General features: G+C 35.2%; 1 pseudogene; it reads left to right on the top strand.

The window, feature by feature from the left end:
• Positions 1-1,571: 1,571 nt before the first annotated feature.
• On the top strand, positions 1,572-21,622 carry LOC129022713 (voltage-dependent anion-selective channel protein 2-like; annotated as a pseudogene).
• The last annotated feature ends 1,445 nt before the right edge of the window (positions 21,623-23,067 follow it).

The following is a 23,067-nucleotide window of genomic DNA, read 5'->3' as shown; positions in this document are numbered from 1 at the left end:
GAAGGAACTGATGATCACAACTAATTAGAGACTGAACACTTTTGGGATTTGGTAATAGTTTTCCTAAGACTCTGTTTACATCTGATGAATTCCTACTCCTCAGTCATGGTGTCCTGGGCTTTTGACAAATGGTTTTTACCAAGTACTCTTCTCTTCATCCCTGAAAGATTTTAAGATCAAGCTCTACTGTCACAGGTTCCAAGGTCAGCTCTTAGCTGCTTGACCTTCAATCCTGGCACTTCTATTCAGAGGGAGATTAGCTGTGTACTTGAGTAAGCCACTCTCGCTCTTTGGTGATATTTTTTTTTTCCTTAATATTCACAGACCTGTAGAAAATTTTGTTTTCCCTTTTGATCTGGCTCCTTGACCTCTTGAGTAGCCCCAGAACTCAGCCATGTGTTAGAATCCTCTCAAGTTTATAACTTGTCAGTAAGCTTTCCATGACAACTAACAGCTTTGTTGATTTTTTTTTTTTTTTTTCCTTAATTGTAGCCTCGGCTTGCATTGAGCTTGTTCTCTGCCCTGATTCAGAATTGGCCAACGCCTCTAGGAAGTTTTAAGCAGCTGGTGATCTTCAGATCACTTCAGAATGGTTCTGCCCTCTCTGATATTGAGTCCTTACTGTTGTATTATACCTTTACAAATGTTATTTTTGTAATTTGTCATTCTTTTCCTGGTAGCTGTAATGTCAGCTGTGGGTTGGTAGCTGGACAGGACTAGTAAATAAACATGAGATTTCAGAATTAATATCTATGGTTAAATAAAATCTTTGCTTCTGCTTACCTGCACATGGAACTGACTGAAACGATTACATTTTGATGGAAATTGTCTTTTCAAAGAAACCACAGGGAAATTTTCAAAAAGCCTGTGTCTTTTAAACTTTCAAAGCAATCTCTAGGTCTCCAAATATGTACTAGCAGGAAATGGACTGTGAAATTTGTCTTTTCTGAAGAAGGGGATATATTCTAACACTCACCTAACAGGAATCCATAGAGAATAATAGAAACAAACAAACAAACAAAAACTTCCCAAATGGAAAACCCAGGAGCCATGGAGAAAACTAGAACCCCCCAAAAAACTAGAACCCCCCCCCAAAAATAGTTAACCCCCAAAGGCAGAATAATGATGATCAGTTTAGGAAGAGCTAGCACTGACTGCTCAGGAGGATTTGATAACTCTAATGAACCAACGACTTTAGTTTGTATAATATTCTTGGCTTTTCTGAAAAGAGGTATCTTCGTGGTATCCTGTCCCACTATACAAGTGATTATGTGTAAGTCAGGGGAGGAGTGATTAATAACTCACTTTTTAGTGTATACGTTGCCGGATAACAATTAGATTTAACTGGTCCAAAAGAGAGAATTATACATTCCTTGAGCTATATCAAGTAATATAAAAATACTTTGGATTACTGTGTGTCCAAAAGTATGTTTTAAATGTATCAAAAAATAAACAAATGACTCATTTGTATATGAGTGATCAGGCTAGGAGATAACGGTATTCATCAACCAATACCCATTCTCTCATTCTACTCTTTTAGTAACAGGATCCCTAAATATTTAATTGAATGCATGGCAGCTAAGAAAAGCTATGCAAATAAGAAACAGCCTCCTGGATGTGGAGCAGAAGAGGTTTGTGTCACTGCAGGTAACTTTGACTTCTTCCTCCCTTCCCTTGTGTTGGACTGTGGTTGTAGTGATGAGTTTTGACTACGCAGACAAGGGAAACGCTTGGTGAAGCAACAATGTAGAAGAAATTTGGGATCTTGGATGACCTCAAGGGGCAGAGCTTCCCTATCTATCCCTTCCCTCCCACCTCCCATGCAACCACAACAGGTTCTCATCTTGCACTTTTACATGAGAGAGACATGAGATTTGTTTAATCCATCATCCCTTTATTCTTTGTTAAAATAATGTAAGCCTATATTCTACTTAATATATAAGCTTTGTAGAAATACGTCTTTTTAAGGTATATGTGATTTATTTTGATATAAACCAAAATTATATTTTATAAGAAAATAAAGAAATGCTGGCCAGAAATAATTTTGAAGGCATCAAGTATTTCTTAATTATATCTAATTACATTAGTGCTATTTTGCCAGACTAAATATTAATATGCTGTGTATGCATAGACATAATTCACAAAACACTTTCACATATGCCTACATTAATGTACATAGTATTATTTATTAAGAATTATATTCATGGTTATACTAAAGACTGATAATCTTGCAAGTATTGCTTATTGCAGAATACCTAAGCTTCAATTGCCTGCAAAGGTAATAGGATGGTAGTGGAAAGAGCCCAAGACTTGTAAGGGAGAAGCACTGGGTGATTCCTAAGTCCACCCATGCCACCTCCATCAGCTGTGTGCCCAAAGTAAGTCACAGAACCTTTTTGAACCTCAGTCACCTTATCTACATATTGAAGATAATAATCTCCCATTTATTTCACAGGATGAAATCAATCAGGTTCAAATGAAATAATATTTATGAAGGTAATTTATAAAGTGTTGCTAATTAAACATGTAAATATCAGAAAAGAAATGAATAATAACTCAATAGACATTAAGCCTTTCAAGAACAAGCTACTTCTAGAACAGAAACAAAACTTAATCTGTGGCAGTAAAAGAGCAAAAACAAGGAGTAAATAAAGCTAGCTGTAAGAGTGAAAAGTAGATGTCTGAATTCAGATAAAAGATTAAAAACAAAAAATAAAAATTCTAAAAGTAACATTTAGCTACATGAAATCAAGCAGCTCTTATTTCTCAAAATAACATTGATCAGAAATTCTAACTGATATCATTGAATATCAATTAAATATTTTAAGATCTTGAAAATATTTAAATATTTTCAAGATGTAGGGCTTGTTGGGAGCTGTTAAGAGATACTTGGTAACTTATGAAAAGAATTAAGGAAGAACTTGTTAGAAAACAACTATTCTGCAGCTAAAAATGTTAATTAGCCAAGGTAATCATAGGGTTAGAGACTTAGATACTTCAAACAGATTTTTTTCCTCACTATAAAAGAAATAGAATACTATGAAACAAATACAAAATATATGAACACGAAGAGAAGAATACAGCCTTAGGATGCGGGGAATTATTATGAAAAGAATATTTTACAGTAGCCACATAATCCCCTTAATATAAATAAGAACCACAATGAAAATTGGAGATAAGGAAACAAAAGCAAAGTTAAGACTCTATTTGGTTCCTTATTAAAGTGAAACATGTAGATTGCATTTCAATACAAAAAAGTATAAACTTGAATGTATGAAAATGTCTTTCTCTTAAAAGTTGTCCCAAGATACTATCTCACAAAAATATATCTTTATTACATTAAAATGTTAATTCAAATAATGAAATTGAACAGTAATGGCAGAAATAAAATGCACAGAAATTACTTTTCAAAGTACATTTTTCTAAGTACATAACTATTATTGATCTTTTATAATACTTTAAAAACAGTAAGGTTTAATCCACAACACAAAGAAAGTGTTTGCATATTTATTTTCAATGCTTTTGTTCCCTAAAACAGTCTTTATATCCAAAAATCGATTTGCTTTCAGATAATTGTGTCATGGGCAGAGTAAATATATCATTAGATCTTAAAACTTATTCATTACTCATTTACTCTTGAATTTAATTATAGTTTATGCAGTTAAGTTTGATTTCTTCTTATTAGAGAACCATGGAAAATAATATTAATAAAAAATAAGAAATAATTTTTCCTTGCAAATGTTTCTAACTCTTCAAAACTAAGTGTTTTAAAATTAAAATTTTTAAAATTGAACCCCAAACGACTACATTTACATTGTCACAAACAACCCTATCTTGTTTCCTAAAACACATCATGCCTTTACTGATTCCACTGGAAATGTTTCAGTGATATGACTAGGGTGGTCAGTCTTTTTATCCTCACATCATAAGATTTTTTCCTCTCTTAGTTGTTTTTCTGTGGAAAAAAATGGTGCAACATATGAATAGTAAGAAAGAACAAAATAGGAATATATTTTCTCCTGAATGCAAACTTTCATTTTTATCTAATAAGCTATAGCCAATTCTTCAGAAAATCCCCTTAGCTCCTCTTTCAAGATATACACAAATTTAATCGTGTCTCATAAATTTCACACCACTACCATAAAACATATGGCTGTTCCATGACACCAACATGATGTGCCTGATGTTGCCTTAGTTTTCTAGGGCTGCCATAATAAAATACCACAGATGAAGCGAATAAAATCAATCTATTTTCTCACAGTCATTGAAGCTGGAAGTTCAAGATCAAAGTGCTGGCAGAGTTGGGTTCTTCTCAGGCCTCTCTCTCTGGCTTGCAGATGATCAACCCTCACGTGGTCATTTCTGTATGTCTGTGCCCCTCTGATGTCTCTTTTGTGTGTCAGAATCTCTTCTTCAAGGACACCAGTCAGATTGGATTAGGGCCAATCCTAAGGGCCTCATTTTAACTTAATTGTGTCTTTAAATTCATATCTCTAAATATAGTCTCATTCTGACCTACTGGGGATTCGGGTTTCAACACAGGAATTTGGTTGGGGGCTGGCGAAATAATTGAGTCCAAAACACACATATACAAAAATATATATGTTTATATACAGTTGATTCTCATTAGTTGCAGTAGTCATGTACTAAAAAGTTATTGCAAATGCTGAATGAACAAATACAGAGCCATTGCTTCTGTGGAAAATACAGGATTAGGTTTCAGTAGCTGGTCATGTTTTTGTCAAACAATCAATTCATAACCTTGTTTTATGTGTGCTTCTGTTTAAAGACACCTTATTTAATACATATTTCTCACAAATAATTCATTGCATGGCCTTTGAATGATTTAAAGCCTGGGCTTTAGAGGCCATTTGCATTATATAGGTTTGTTTGCTGATGTCATCATAAAACAAGCAGTCTCATCAGCATTGTGAACCTATTCTTTCACGTGACCCTTTTACTGCATAACACACAGCAGGTATTTTTAAATTCTTGAGCCTCCTTATCTGCAGAACCTGAATCTCAAGCAAGTTTAACATTTTCTGAAATCTGTGAGTCAGCCAGCACTAGCCCAGAAGAATTTAACATTCTCCTGACCCTGGGTAATGCGATGATAAATTTCTATAGCCTTTATTTAGCCTCACAACAATGTTGTTCCGTATGCTTTTTCTATTGGTCATCATCTTATGAATTCACAAATTTAGTTTTTTTCCATAGCTTCAATACATACGTATTAATTTATCACTTTTGTGGCCTGATGTGCATATTAGTGAATTTCCTCTATTTTTTGGACATACTGCATTGTTGATTCATTAACACTAAATTCATAATCAACAGTTCTATCACTTACGTCTGAATAAAATTGACCTAACTCACATACTTTCTCTGTAAGGCACATCACAGCTTCTTGCACTTAGCAACACTAGACAGCACTTCAGCACTTTGCATCAGGGCAATTTTAAATAACAAAATCCCATGAAAATGCAAAAATAAATGTGGCACCAGATAGACTGCAATAAGGACACTTGTTTACTGCATGAGAGCTAAAACCAGAAAGCAGGGCAGAGAATCACCTTGTTTGAACATGTGCATTGTGCATCTCAAATGTGTCAACACTTTCTACATGCATGTGTTGTAATGCATGTATGAAGTATAGATTTGGTGGTTATTACCAAGTAGGGAAATTCACAAATATGAAACCTGCAGATATTGACGATCAATTGTGTGTGTGTCTCCCTAGTTTCACCCTCACGTCTGCTTCTATGGTCTACACTCAATGCAACAGCCAGGATGACTCTCCTAAAATATGTGAGATAATGTCACTTCTTCAGATCCTCAGAATAAAAGTCAATGTGCTGACAGTGGCCTACAGGACCCTCCGCAGTTTGACCCTGGCTATTTCTTTGAGTCCACCTCGGCAGCTCTTCCTTACAACCATGTTGGCCATCTTGCTGTTACTTAAACCTGCCAAGCCCCCTTTGGTGTCAGGGCCTGCCCTTGCTATTCCCTTTCATGCAAAGCCTTCCTCCTCAGCACTGCATCACTCTCTCACCTCTGTTAAGTCTCTACTCAAGTCTTTCCAAACCAACCTGTTTGAAATAGCCCCTCATTCCAATCCCTTTTCTCTCTTTCTTGCTCCATTTTTCTCCATTGTACTTATCAGCATCTGTCTCCTTATATGTTTTACTGGGACTTATGGTGATCATCATTCTTCCTCCTGTTTGCTTCATGAGGGCAAAGAGCTTTTTCTTATTTGTGTTCACAGTGCCTAGAATATTGTGAAATCTCAGTAAATATTTGTTGAACAAATTATTGAAAGAAAGAGATGTATTTAATTAATTTAAAAGTGGATGGAAGAAGAAATACAACCTTGTAGAAAATATGCAAACACTCATAAATTTTGTCCACATTCACCTTGTGTTTTAAGGTTTGTTTAGATCCATCCCTTTCTGGTTAAGATATAAAACTGAAGTCAGAGAAAATGGCCAGAAAAATGTTTAGTGAATTGGTGGAAATGTTTTGGTTTGACTTTCTAACTGAATAAGAATGAATTCAGATTTTACTTGAATACTATATGCTATGGGTTGAATGTATCCCCCAAAGTTCATGTGTTGTAAACTTAATCCCCAATGCAACAGTGTTGGGGAGTAAGACGTTTGTAGGAACTTAATCTGAAAACCAATGTCTATATCTGATATTGTTTGGTCAATATATAAGCGACTGATAGACTAAATTCCCAAAGTCCAATTGTTTTAATTAAAGTCTCAGTTTAGGAAAGCAACAAAGTTACAGATTATCTTCTTTATTTTTATGTTGTTTTCCCCTCCTTTTACAGTTTAGTGATTTCTAAGACCACTAGATATTTCTGGTCTAGCATAACAAAATTTTATTTTATTTTGCTAGGAGGAGAGGGATGGTAATTAGGTCATGAGCGCTCTGCCCTCATGAATAGATTAATGCCCTTATCATGGGATTGGGTCAGTTATCACAGGAGTGAGTTCCTGATAAAAGGATGAGTTTGGCCTCCTTCCTCTCTCTCATGAGCACTTGTGTTCTCTTTTGCTCTTCTGCCTTCTGCCATGAGATGACACAGCAAGAAGGCCCTCTCCAATGCCAGCACCTAGCTATTGGACTCCCACCCTCCAGAATGTAAAAAATAAATATCTTTACTTTATATGTTACCCAATCTTTGATATTCTGTTATAGCAACACAAAACAGGCTAAGACACCATGTATTCCCCCATCTTCCCTTTCTTTTCTGTTGTTTTAGAAAGATAACACCTTCCAAAGATCTTTGTTTTAAAACCAGTAAATCAAACAAAGAATCTCCCAGTTTGTAGCTATAACTGATAAATACAATACTATTTTTAACTAATCAAAACACAAATCCATAATGAATTAATTCCTTAGACTTTGGTAAAAAATATTTTGCAAAGATGGTTTCTAGAATGAGATACCTATTATGGTTTATCCTGATAATGTACTTCCAAAAACCATCATGTTAAAAAATACAACTGTAGTGTCTCTTCAATCAAATTGATAAATATATCTCAGCCAACCACTCTCTTCAATCTGATTCTGCTTTCTCTATTTCTGATCCTGTAAGAATCATGGCAATCTCTTTGCTTAAGCTCTATTTGAAAACAGACAAAATGAGGTTCTATTTTATAAATTTAAAACAAAAAATAGAGTAACTATGCTGAAAAGTGCTTCATGCAAAAGAGCATATTTAAAGGGGTTCTTAATCATACGTTTGTAGGAATTAATCTGCAAACCAATGTCTATATCTGACATTGTTTGGTCAATATATAAGAGACTGATAGGCTAAATTCCCAAGGTCTAATTGTCTTAAAGTCTCAGTTTAGGAAAGCAACAAAGTTAGCAGATTATCTTCTTTATCTTTGTTGTTTTCCCCTCCTTTTACAGTTTAGTGACTTCCAAGACCACTAGATATTTCTGGTCTAGCATAATAAAATTTTATTTTATTTTGCTAGGAGGAGAGGGATGGAGGTTCTATAGCAAAGAGTGAGATTTATTTTCATTGTATGTCTGATTGTTCATGTATTAATTTTTCAATAATAAAATAATTAGAAAATAAATAAGGCTATGAGGTTAGGTGCCTTGGGATTTTTAGTTAACAATCAATTGCTGTATGATGAGAAAGTGAGTAAAAATTTTGAAAGAAAAAAATACATTTTCAATATTTTTGTTCATATTGGTGTAAAGAAATGCAACTGATTTTTCTATGTTGATTTTCTATTCTGAAAATTTACTGAATTCATTTATTAGTTCTAACAGTTTTTTGTGGATTCATCAAAGATTTCTACATACAGGGCTATGTCATCTGCTAAAAGGGATAATTTTGCTTCTTCCTTTTCACTTTGGACAAGATTGGAAAAATTGTATTGCTAAACTATTTGTACTACCTAAAGCTATCTACAGGTTTAATACAATCTCTATCAAAATTTCCATAATATTTCTCACAGAAATGGAAAAAATGCTAATATTGTATAGAACTGCAAAAGACATTGAATAGCCAAAGCAAACTTGAGAAATAAAAACAAAGTTGGAGGCATTAAACTGCCTAATTTTAAATTATATTACAAAGCTATAGTATGTAAAACAGTATGGGTTGGGCACAGTGGCTCATGCCAGTAATCCCAACACTCTGGGAGGCCAAGGTGGGCGGATTGCCTGAGGTCAGGAGTTCAAGACAAGTCTGGCCAACATGGTGAAACCCTGTCTCTACTAAAAATACAAAAATTAGCTGGCCGTGGTGGCATACGCCTGTAGTCCCAGCTACTCAGGAGGCTGAGGCAGGAGAATCTCTCGAACCCGGGAGGCAGAGGTTGCAGTGAGCCAAGATCACACCACTGCACTCCAGCCTGGGTGACAGAGCAAGCCTCCATCAAAAAAAAAAAAAAAAAAAAAAAAAAAAAAGCCAGTATGGTGCTGGCATAAAAGCAGGCACACAGATCAATGGAACAGCATAAAGAGTGCAAAAATAAACCCAAGCATATACGATTAACTAATTTTCGACAGGTCACCAAGAAGACACGATAGGAAAAGGATAGTTTCTTCAATAAATAGTGATGAAAAAACTGGATACTCACATGCAAAACACTAACATTGGACCCTTATATTATACCATATACAAGAAATCAAATCAAAATAAATAACAGACCTAAATGTAAAACCTGAAATTATAAAACTACAAGAAGAAAATTAGGAAAAAGCTCTTTGGGGTTGGCCTTGGCAATGACTTTTTGGATATTATAACAAAAGCTTAGGCAACAAAAGCAAACAAAACAGCTGGGCGCAGTGGCTCACGCCTGTAATCCCAGCACTTTGGGAGGCCGAGGTGGGTGGATCATGAGGTCAGGAGTTTGAGACCATCCTGGCTAACACGGTGAAACCCCGTCTCTACTAAAAATACAAAAAAAATTAGCTGGGCGTGGTGGCGAGCACCTGTAGTCCCAGCTACTCGGGAGGCTGAGGCAGGAGAATGGCGTGAACCCGGGAGGCGGAGCTTGCAGTGAGCCGAGATCGCGCCACTGCACTCCAGCCTGGGTGACAGAGCGAGACTCCGCCTCAAAAAAAAAAAAACAAGACAAAACAGGTAGGATGGCATCAAACTGAAAAGCTCTTCTGCACAGCAAAGTAAATAATCAACAAAATGAAAAGGTAGCCTACAGATTGGGAGAAAATATCTGTTAAGGGGTTAATATCCAAAAAACTCAAACAACTCAATAAAAAAATGGGCAAATGACCTGAATAAACATTTCTTCAAAGAGGACATTTAAATGATCAACAAATATATGAAAAGGTGCTCAACATCACTAACCAATGCAAATCAAAATCACAATGAGATGTCACCTTACACCTGTCACTGTTGGAGAAAATATAAATTGGTGCAGCCATTTTGGAAAACAGTATGAAGATTTCTCAAAAAGTCAGAAAGAGAACTACCATATGATCCAGTAATCCCTCTGCTGGGAATATACTCAAATAAATGAATACTCAGTATCTCGTAGAGACATCTGCACTTCCATGTTTATCACAGCACTAGTCACAATAGCCAAAATACAGAAATAACCTAAGCATCCATGGACAGATGAATGTACTAAAAAATTGTGATGCACACACACACACACACACACACACAATGGAATATTATTTGTCTTAAATAAGGGTATCTTGCCAGGTTTGTGACAACATGGACAAACATGAAGGATACTGTGCTACATGAAACAAGCCAGACACAGAAAGAAACATATTGCATGGTGTCACTTATATGCGGAGTCTTTCTTAAGTCAATGACATAAAAACAGAGTAGAATGGTAGTTATCAGGGGAGGAGGTTAGGGAGGAATAGGGAGATGTAGATCAAAGGGTACAAAATTAACAATTATGTAGGATGAATAAAGATAGAGATGTAGTATAAAGAATGAGAATTATAGTTAACAGTATCATATTTAGGAAATCGGCTGAAAGAGATTTTAGATGGTCTTTGTACACATCCCCCCAATACACATGGTAATTATGTGAGATAATGAATGTTATTTGTTTGACACAGTAATGCTTTCATTATATATATTTGATATTATATACATATATACACATATGTACATATGTACATACACATATGTATATGTGTATATGTATACATATATGTATCATCTGTGATGTTGAGATATATATGCACATATGTACATATATGTATGTGCACAAATGTATACATATATGTATATGTACGTATATGTGCATATATGCATACATATGTGCGTATGCATGCATGTGCATATATGTACACATATGTGTGCATATGTACACATGTGTGTATGTGTGTATATATGTGCATGTATGTATACATGTGTGTGTGCATATGTACATACACATATATGTGCATGTGTACATATATACATATGTACATATATGTGCATATATATCCCCAAACATCATGTTATAAACTTTAAATATATAATAAAAAGAAGGGAAAGTGAGAAATGAGAACATGTATACATATATACATATATACATATGTACATATATGTGCATATATATCTCAAAACATCATGTTATAAACTTTAAATATATAATAAAAAAGGAGGGAAAGTGAGAAATGAGAACTTAAATTCATAAGACATTTAATATATATTAGGGATTATTTTACTAACTTATTTTATTTAATCCTAATAGCACTTCAAGCTTATGGTATGACTCCACTTTAAAAAGAGAGAAAAAATGCTGTAGCAAATATAAACAAGTGAATCACACAGAAGTTCATTCACTCAATGGGAACACTACTTTACATCAGTAAATGTATAAATGGCAGAATGGCCATTCTTACGTACAAACGGCTGGGCGATGTATAAATGTCTAGAGGATCATTCCTATGACTGGGATTTTGATGGGCAGTCAGTGAAACATTTCCGGTGTCTGCTGCCAGATTTAGTCTTCCATTTTGATACATTGAAGAAGACTCATTAGTCTCATGAATTAGAGTAGAGAAGAGTGTAAAGAAGACAACAAGGGAAACCAAAAATTGCTTATCTGACAAAAGAGTCAGGGATTACTTAGATTCAATAGTCATAAAAATGACTCCAATCTAACAAGATAAAAATTAATGAAAAAAGTAAAATTCAGCTATTAGAATTTGCAAAATTAAAATTTCAAATATGTAGAAAGACACAGTTGAGTAAGTACCAATGGCAGGGTTTTTAGTAAATTTCAAGTTCATTCTTGGTCAATAATGTGACGTGTGATAAAAGGGCGAAAATATCTAGTGAAAACATCAAGCCATGCAAATAAAGGTGGAGTGGCCACAACAAAGAAAGTAAAAACTTCATGTTCACAATAAAACATCTGTTACAAATATAATATTTTATATTTGTAAGTCACAAATAAAATATCTGTTCCATTTGGAGAGATTTTGACAAATTGGAATGATCTTTGCTGTTATGTAAGAGATTCATACATTCTAAGAATTGTCAACATTTATGATTTCTGAGCTTTCTTGCTACTCATAATCGTTTGAAACTTTCACCCTATGCAAAATTCTCTTTTGTTATTGTTATGATCATCAAAATTTAAAGTATTACTTCTATAACTGTAACCTAATGGTCTTTACTTAATTCCTTATCAGTTTCAACGTACTCTTAAATTGCTCTGGCTCTGAGTGAGATATAAGAAAGGAAAATCTAACCACCTGATAATCTGTACAAACGAATTTTAGGAGAAGACTTGTATTAAAGCCTACATATCAGTTATCTGAAGAAGATGAATGATGACACTTGACAAATATGAGACCAATATGAAATTTTTAAAATGTTATATAGGGTTATTATAGATAAAATATTAAAGAGAAACTAAAGTTTCATCTTCAAGCTTGTATAATGAAACAATATTGAAATAACAATACAAAATCTCCTTCAATTGAGTCTTTGCTCAGATGTCACCTACCCTGACCACCTTATTTAAAACTACAGATACACTTTCCACTTCTTCTTTCTTAGCTCATACTACCTTTTCACATGATATATTATGTACTTCTTCTTTTCTGTTTATTGCTTATTGTCTGTCTTATTCCACTAGCATGTAAATTCCATGAGGGTATTATCTGTTTACCAATGACTCTCAAGCACATATGAATGAATAAAGATATAGTATCACCTTATAGTTTTCTAAATGCTATAACTATTGTATTTGTTAAAGTTCAGTTTCAGAGAAAAGAATCCACACTTGGCATTTTCAGCCCCAACTTATGTATCACAGGGTGTTAAATGACTTACAGAATCACTGGGAGAGATGAACAAAAATATTCTAGGCAGAACCTTCAGGAAGAACTCCTAACGTCACCGTTCAGAAGTGCACCATGGAGGAAACTACAGCCTCTTCTATGATCGAAAGCTGTCTGGAAAATTGGAAAGTTTCAGTATCACAGCTTGCTCCAGGATCACAACATCACTGACATAATTTGTTGGCAACCAAGGTTAGTAAGCTGACAGCACAGCGCCATTAGCAACAGGAAGCTACTCCTACTATTTCTGGATTCAGAAATGTCTCATGTTTTCTAGATTATACACATACCTTTCAAGAGGAATTAACATAGTCATGGGGAACAATGAAACCAGCAACTCATTCTGTCTTTCTGAATTTGTAATATTGCTCACTTCTTTCTACTTATCTGCTCTGTTTGTCTTTGCCAAAGACTGATTTTTCTGTCTCCAGTCCACCTGTAAGAAACTAGAGCTTTTGCCCAGGATAGATCACATATTAAGTGACAAGACAAAGTCTCAAAAAGATTTTAAAAATCTAAATCATATCAAATATCTTATCAAATGACAATGGAACAAAAATAGAAATTAATAACAAGAGGAAATTTGAAACACATTTGAAATTTACAAATGTGTGTAAATTAAGCAACATAATCCTGAACAACCGTTGATCCATGAAGAAATTAAGAAGGAATTTTAAAATTTCTTAAAACATATGAAAATGGAAACACAACATACCAAAACCTATGAGATGCAACAAAAGCAATGCTAAGAGGGAAGCTTGTAGCAAGAAACACCTACATCAATAAAGTAGACAGATTTCAAATAAACAACCTAAGTATGCACCTCAAGAAGCTAGAAAAGCAAGAAAAAACTAATCTCAAAATTAGAAGAAAATAAATAATAAAGATCAGAGTAAAACTAAACAAAGTATAGACTAAAAAAACAAAGTAAACAAAGTGAAAAGTTGTTTTTTTAAAAAAGATAAAATTGATAAACTGCTAGCTAGACTAAGAGAAAGAATATTAAAGTAAGATCGAAACAAAAAATACATTACAACCGATACCACAGCAATAAGAAAGATTATTAGAGATTATTTTGAACAACTCTATGGCAACAGATTGGAAAACCTAGAGGAAATGGATATGTTCCTGAACACATACAACCTACCAATACTGAACCAGGAAGAAACAGAAAACCCGAACAAACCATTAATTAGTAACAAGATTGAATGAGTAATAAAGAGTCTCCCAACAAAGAAAAGCCCACGAATGATGGCTTTATTGCTGAATTCTTCCAAACATTTGAAGAAAAACTAACTCCAATTCTTCTAAAACTATTCCAAAAAATTAAAAAGAGGGAATTCTTTCTAACTCACTCTATAAGGCCAGTACTAGCCTGATAACAAAACCAGACAAAGACACAACAACAACAACAACAAAAGAAAATCACAGGCCAATATCCCTGATGAATATTGATGCAAAAATCCTCAACAAAATACTAGCAAACTAAATCTTACAACATGTTAAAAAGATAATGTGCCAAAATCTAATGGAATTTATCCCACAGATGCAAGGATGGTTCAACATAGGCACATTGATAAATCTGATATATCAAATCAATAGAATAAAGGACAAGAACTATCTGATCATCTCAATAGATGCAGGAAAAAGCATTTGATAAAATTAAGCATACCTTCCTGATAAAAACCTTCAACAAATTAAGCATAGAAGGAAAATATCTCAATACAATAAAGTCCATATATGACAAAACCCATAGCTAACATTACACTGAATAGGAAAAAGCTGAAAGCCTTTCCTCAAGAACTGGAAACAAGATAAGAATGCACACTTTAACCACTCCTATTTAGCATAATACTGAAAGTCCTAGACAGAGCAATGAAGCAAGAGAAAAATAAAAAGAATCCAAATTGGAAAAGAGGAAGTCAAAGTGTCCCTCTTTGCAGGCAACATGATCTTATATCTAGAAAAACCTGAAGACTGCACCAAAACACCTTAAAACTGATAACAAAATTGGTACAATTGTAGGATACAAAATCAAAATATAAAAATCAATAGGATTCCTTAAAACCAATAATAAACTAGCTGAAAAAGAATCTGGAAAGCAATCTCATTTATAATAGCTACCAAAAAAATACCTAGGAATACATTTATCCAAGGAGGTGAGAGATCTCTATCAAAAAAAGTAGAAAACACTGATGAAAGTGATTGAAGAGGACACAAACAAATGGAAAGATAGCCCATGATTATGGACCACAATAATTAATATCATGAAAATGACAATACTACGCAAAGCAATCTGCAGGTTCAATTCAATTCGTATTAAAATACCAATAATGCTCTTCACAGAAATGGAAAAAACAATCCTAAAATGTGTACGTAACTACAAAATACCCTGAATAGCCAAAGCAATCCTAAGCAAGAAGAACATAGCTGGAGGCATTACACTATCTGTAGGATGAGAGAAAATATTTGCAAACTATGTGTCCATCAAGGGACTAATATCAAGAATATGCAAGGAACTCAAATAATTCAACAGCAAAAAATAAACAAATAATCCTACTACAAAGTGGGCAAAGGATCTGAGTGCACATTTCTCAAAAGAGGACATAAAGATGGCCAACAGGTATATGAAAAAATGCTCAATGTTTCTAATCATCAGAGAACTACAAATAGAATGGCTACCAAAAAGACAAAAAAAAAATAACAAATGCTGGCAAGATTTAGAGAAAAGGCAGCTCTTATATACTGAGTATATATTATACTCTTATTCATCTGTTTTTTCTTAAGGAGTTGCCTTGTCCTTTTTCTAAGTGACTTCATCCACGATCACCTCCTGACATTAAGTGACCAAGTCTTTTATGTGATTCCCAGGATAACACTAACAACATATTCTAGCACAGCTGGTCAGGGAAGGATCACAAATATAAAGATCATGGCTGGAATAAACAATTATCATCTACATATCTTGCTGAGAAAGAAAAATAATACCACTACTGCAAAATAAAAGTTTAAAGGCTGGGCAGGAAATAGAAAAGCATGCTATAAATTATTTCAATTTACTAGGATAATTTTTAAAATAACTGTTTTCAATAATTCTTTCAAATTTCCATAATTTAAAAATCTCTTCATTGCAGCTTAGTCAATTCCTAACTAGTAAGTAATGGCAAGAAGAACATGTCATCCATATCACATATGAGTTCAAGAGTTTAATAGAAAAATGCAAAGACTGGAGCCCAACTACTATCAATTTTTGAGTCTATTTTCCTTTTGTTCTTTTAATTATAAAAAAAGCACTAAGAAATTACCCTATTCTTCTTTTTAAATAACTTTAGAAGAGACAATAACCACAGTTGATATTAAGAAAAGCAAATAATAGATGACTTTAGGAAATCTATCAATCACCATACCTGAAACATGTTGATATCTCTGAAGATTAAATAATGCACTTTTGCCTCATTCAAATCCTGGTATAAAGTTGGACTGTATAAAGACCAACAAATAGTCAACACATGAAACTATTTGGTTTTAATGCTTGAGGCTAATATAAATTTTATCCAACATTGAAAGCTGAAAGCCTCAATAGGCAGCTCAAATACTCTAGAAAGGAAGTTTATCAATGCAATCCCACACCAATTACATATGCTAGATGGTTTTATTAACCATCATAATGAATCTCCCTTAAGGCTGACTCCTGCATGTCCCCAAATTAAATGGATCCTACCTGTGCAGCTCAGATTCCCATTTCATCAGTTTTCCAAACGTCCTCTAAACACCTAAAGCTTTTAGGTACTCAGTGCCTAGTTAATGGATTCTACAATGATGAATCTTGTCTAGTAAATGAAAATATATCTCTGCCTAAAGCCAAACGTAACAGAACAAAATGAACGTAATGTTCTACCTTAAACAAAGCAACACATATATTTTTTAATGTGGTTTGTTTTCCTACATTGTATAGTATATATTAAAATGTGCAATATGTGAAACTCTGTCACTGAAATAACTATTATTGATTCCAAAGGAAAATTATTATAAGTGTGACTTTTAGTTAACACATAAAATCACATCAATAAATAGAAATAGAAAATATTTTCTTAGCTTTGCTCTTCCTACAAAAAACTATTTTATTGGAAACTTCTGAGGGTGAAACACTGATATAGCATGCTTTTATAAAGATTATTTTAGCTTATGGCTTCTTAACATAGCATTCTTTTATAAAGATTATTTTAGCTTATGCGTTCTTAAAAACAAATATATCCTGAGTACCTATTCTGTACTGGGCAAAATTCTGAATGTTGGCCATAAGTACCCAAATAGGACAAACATATTTCCTGGTCCCATGTAATAGGGAGTAATATATACTAAATATTCACACATATATTATATATCTATGTCACATAGGTACATGGATATGTGTGTGTAGAAAAGGTAGGTATTTTGTGAAATTTTGTTTTAGGCACGTGTGTGTACGTGTGTGTATATATACTGATGACACAAATATCTTACTGTGATGACAGCCAAAAATACACAAAATCTAATGATCTAGTAAATGAATGTGGCTAGAGAATATTTTCAGGAACGTAATCATGAAGATTAGAAATATTAAGGATTTGAGGTGGCCACCAAATATTTTTAAGCAACAGGAATGCTCAGATTTTCATTTGTAAAACATCTTTTAAATGATATGCAGTGAATCAACAATAGGGAAACAGAACACAAGTGAAGACACCAATTAGGAGGTTATAGTTCACGCTGGGAATGATAGAAGCTAGGAGAGAAAACAGAGGCAGAGAGGGGTGGACAAATTCCAGATATATCAGGGAGCTTGAGATGAAAAGACTTTGTTAAGAGACACACCAAAGTGTACACACACACACACACAGAAACACACACGCACACACAGTCCAGAAAGAAAAGGAGAGAGGAAAGCAGAAACTTAGAAAGTAAAAAAGGAAAACATGGCATATCTCAAGCATCATCATACTTCCCAAATTTTTTTAGGATGTACCATTGCCAATGTCATGCACAGTAAAGGCCTCTGGTTATGGAGGTGTAATATTAATACTAATCACTAGCTATGGAATAAGTACAGCAAGAGAATCCTTTTTATTTCTGCCAGAAATTACTTATTTTGAATCACAATGAAAAGTATCTATCCCTCCATCCTATGTAAAAATGGTGGCAACCACAGTTTTTGTTGCACTTCTCTCCATCACAGACAAACCCACACAGTGAAAAATGTTGTTCCCAGGAGGTTAGAGGGAAACGCTACTTCCACAGTTATTGATATCCTTACTACAGACAACTGCATCACAATTCAGGAACATACTGGACGAAGCCCAAAGCTACTTCTTTTCTATTACATTTAAAAAGAGAATCCATCATTAAAAAGTCAGGAAACAACAGGTGCTGGAGAGGATGTGGAGAAATAGGAACACTTTTACACTGTTGGTGGGACTGTAAACAAGTTCAACCATTGTGGAAGTCAGTGTGGCGATTCCTCAAGGATCTAGAACTAGAAATACCATTTGGCCCAGCCATCCCATTACTGGGTATATACCCAAAGGATTATAAATCATGCTGCTATAAAGACACATGCACATGTATGTTTATAGTGGCACTATTCACAATAGCAAAGACTTGGAACTAACCTAAATGTCCAACAATGATAGACTGGATTAAGAAAATGTGGCACATATACACCATGGAATACTATGCAGCCATAAAAAATGATGAGTTCATGTCCTTTGTAGGGACGTGGATGAAACTGGAAAACATCATTCTCAGCAAACTATCGCAAGGACAAAAAACCAAACACCGCATGTTCTCACTCATAGGTGGGAATTGAACAATGAGAACACATGGACACAGGAAGGGGAACATCACACACCAGGGCCTGTTGTGAGGTGGGGGAAGGGAGGGAGGGATAGCATTAGGAGATATACCTAATGCTAAATGACGAGTTAATGGGTGCAGCACACCAGCATGGCACATGTACACATATGTAACAAACCTGCACGTTGTGCACATGTACCCTAAAACTTAAAGTATAATAATAATAAAATTTAAAAAAAAAAAAAAGAGAGAATCCAGAAAAGTGCAAGGACCCAGACCTTACTAACTGGAAAGAAGATGAGCATTAGCAGGATTGGTCACTCCAAGAATTGAGCCTAAAAGATACAAACCAGTTCTTTCTCTTAGAGACAACTCATTGACTTTAGAATTTGAGATGAGAGATGGCACATTTGGGAAAATATAAGCATGCTAATCACTATAACAATTCTCATGAAAAGTGATATATGTGCAAAAAAAATTTTCAATCCTATACAACCAAACTATGTATGCCAGATATTTTAGCCAAGAGGGTTACTAAATTTATTTGTTCATGAGTGGCTAAAATAAAGGCACAGTAGATTGTGACTCAGACTGGATTCTGGAGACAAGCTCTCTGGGTCAATCTTCTGATCAGTTGTTTAACTTCAGGCAAGTTACTTCATGTTTCTAAGCCTCAGTTTCCTTATCATTTTTTCCATCACAATTAGTTGTGAGAACTAAATGAGGTTCAATCATAAAAACGTAGTCTAGAGTTTGGTACTTACTAAACACTCGGTAACAATTATTAGTAGAAACATAGCTATTATTGTTGGAAAAGAATATGACATTTGTTCATGCAACAAATATTTACCAAGAATTTACTACTAGAAATAAGGCTAATGTGATGGTTAATTTTATAAGTCAACTTGACTGGGTTAAGGGATACCCAGATAGCTGGTAAAATATTATTTCTGGTGTGTCTGTGAGGGTGTTTCTTGAAGAGCTTCTCATTTGAATCAGTAGACTAAGTAGAGAATATCCGCCCCTCCCAATATAGATGTGCACCATCCAATACTTTGTGGGCCCAGATAGAACAAAATAAGCCGAGGAAAGGGAGAATTTAGCTCTCTTTCCTTAAACTGGAACATCCAGGTTATGCTGCCCTTGGGCATCGGAGCTTCTGATTCTCAGGCCTTTGGGCATGGAACTTATAACAAGGAGGCCCCTGGTTCTCAGCCATTTGGCCTCGGACTAAGATTTACATAATCAGTCCCTCCAACTCAAGCTGAATTACAACAATGACTTTCCTAGTTGTCCGGGTTGCAGATGAAAGATCGTGGGACTACTTGACCTCCATAACCGTGTGAGTCAATTTCCATAATACATTTCTTTTCTTTTTTTTTTTGAGACAGAGTCTCACTCTGTCACCCAGACTGGAATGCAATGGCATGATCTCGGCTCACTGCAACCTCCGCCTCCCAGGTTCAAGCAATTCTCCTGCCTCAGCCTCCTGAGTAGCTGGGATTACAGGCGCGTGCCACCACACTCGCCTAATTTTTGTATTTTTACTAGAGATGAAGTTTCACCATGTTGGTCAGGCTGGTCTCTACCTCCTGACCTCATGACCCTTCCACCTCGGCCTCCCAAAGTGCTGGGATTACAGGTGTGAGCCACCACGGCTGGCTCATTTTGTCTTCTATCTATCTGTCTGTCTATCTATCTATCTATCTATCTATCTATCTATCTATCTATCTATCTCTCTCTCTATCTATCTACCTATCTATCTACCTGCCTACCTACCTGTCTATCTTACTGCTATCTATCTTATTGATTCTGTTTCTAAGGAGAACACTAACTAATACGGCTCAAAAATATTTTTACATTTCAAAAACATTCAGGCTGCAAGTGGAATGGTCCCTCAACTTTGTCCTCCAGCCGAGGCAGCTGTGACCCAATGGCAGGCAAACCCAGTGGCCTCAGCTGTGAGCACAGCAGTGGGAGCACTCCCCATCTGGAGACCACCAGATTATCTCTTCCCAAGTCTTCACCATGGTGACCTACAGACAGACCTGAGTGTGGCCAATGTATTCCTCCATCGTATGCTGACCTTGGCATAGCTGTCAGAGATACTTTCCACAAAGGATTTGGTTCAGGGTTGGTGAAACTGGATGTGAAAAAAAAAAGTCATGCAGTGGCATGGAATTCTCAACATCTGGTTCATCTCATACAGACACTGGTAAAATTACTGGGATGTTGGAGACCAGACATAAATGGTGTGATTATGATCTGACTTTCACAGAAAAGTAGAACGCTCTGGGAACAGAAATCACAGTTAAAGACCAGGTTTTTCAAGATTTGAGACTGACATTAGATACTACCTTCTCACCAAACACAGGACAGGAAAGTGATAAGATCAAGTCCTGTTACAAGGAGAATGTATACACTTTGGTTGTGATGTTGACTTTCATTTTTCAGGACTTAAAATCCATGGTTTGGCTGTCTTTGGTGATGAGGCTGGCTTGCTGGGTACCAGATGACCTTTGACAGTGTCAAATCAAAGCTGACAAGGAATAACTTCTCTCTGGGCTATACAGGACTGGAGACTTTCAACTACACACTAATGTCAATGATGGGACAGAATATGGAGAATCAATTTATCAGAAAGTATGTGAAAATCTTGACAATTCAGTGCATTGTACTTGGACATCAGGTATCAACTGCACTCATTTTCGCATTGCAGCTAAATATCGGTTGGATCCCACTGCTTCCATTTCTGCAAAAGTCAACAACTCTAGTTAATTGGAGTGAGCTACACTCAGACACTGAGCTGAACAAATACTGTCAACTCTGGTAGATAGGAAGAGCATTAATGCGGGAGTCCACAAACTTGGGCTTGCCTGGAGTTGGGAGCTTAATCCAGCTGAAAGAAACCTTCAGGATATCAGAAGATTTGACCTTAGTATATTTTGAAAGTGACCAGCAGGGCTCCCCACCACCTAACAAAAAAAGGTGATCAAAACTAAGAATGAGCTAAACAAGAACTGTATTTTAAATATTTAGACAGTTACTTGATAGCTGGTTTATAGATGAATTGATTATCTATCTAGACACCAATGCTGCAGTCATGCAGTCACATATACATTATTTAAAGATATGTAGGCCTGGTGCGGTGACTCATGCCCATAATCTCAGCACTGTGGGAGGCCAAGGTGGGCAGATCACTTGTGGCCAGGAGTTTGAGACCAGCCTGGCCAACATAGTGAAACCCTGTCTCTACTAAAAATTACAAAAATTAGCCAGGCATGGTGGCACCTGCCTGCAGACCCAGCTACTTGGGAGGCTGAGGCACGAGAATCACTTGAACCGAGGAGGTGGAGGTTGCAGTGAGCCGAGATCACGCCACCACACTCCAGCCTGGGTGACAGAGTGAACCTGAAATGGTTCATAGAACTAAACATAATAGATTATACAACATGTAGAAGGAAATATAAGAGAAGGTCTTGGTGATGTTGGCTTAGGCAAACCATCTTTGGCCAGGACACAAAAAGTGCAAATTATGAAATATCTATTGTTAAATTGGACATCATTAATATTAAAGGTTTTCATTTTTCAAAAAACACTGTTAAGGTAATAAAAAGTCATGCCACAGACTAGGAACAACATCTGCAGACATATATATGACAAAGGATTTACATCATATATATTTAAAGAATTCTTAAAACCCAACAGAAAGAAAAAAAATGCAGTAAAAATGAGCATCCTGAAGAAGATACTCGAATGGACAATAAGCACAAGGAAACGTGCTGAAAGTATTAGTCTAGAAAGTATTATCCTAGATGACACTGGTGAATTCTACTAAACATTTAAGGAAAAATAATATCAATTTTGCACACATGCTTCCAAAAAATAGAAAATAAAATACTTCTCAACTTACTTTATCAGTCCAAATTACCTGATTTGAAAACCAAACAAATTCAAGTTAAAGCTACAATGAGATACCATTACATACACACTTTAGAAGGGATAATTTTTTTTAATGACCAATACCAATGGTTGGTGAGGTTGTGGAGCAAGTGGTATGTGGTTGAGGGAATTGCAAATGGTATAGCCAATTAAAAAAAAAAAAATACCTTGTAAGTTACTTAAAAAGTTAAGCATGAACTTAACACGCAACCCAGCAATCCCATTTCTACACAATTAGCTATGATAAATCAGAGCTTTATTCACAAAAGCCTTATACTTTAATGTTCACAGAACGTTATTCATAACAGTCCCTAACTGGAAACAATCTCAGTGTCCATCCACTTGCCATATATGCAGTTAATACGGGAGACTGCTCAGCAATAAATCAGATGAGCTACTGATACCCTCAAGGATCTGAATAAATCTCAAAAGCATTATGCTAAGTAGAAAAAGCTAGACACAAAAGTCTGTATACTGCGTTATTCCATTTACATG

The sequence above is a fragment of the Pongo pygmaeus genome, chromosome 22 (assembly GCF_028885625.2).
Source record: "Pongo pygmaeus isolate AG05252 chromosome 22, NHGRI_mPonPyg2-v2.0_pri, whole genome shotgun sequence".
Lineage (NCBI taxonomy): Eukaryota > Metazoa > Chordata > Mammalia > Primates > Hominidae > Pongo > Pongo pygmaeus.
Note: the sequence above shows the minus strand (reverse complement) of the source record. Positions and strands in the feature narration are given on the sequence as shown.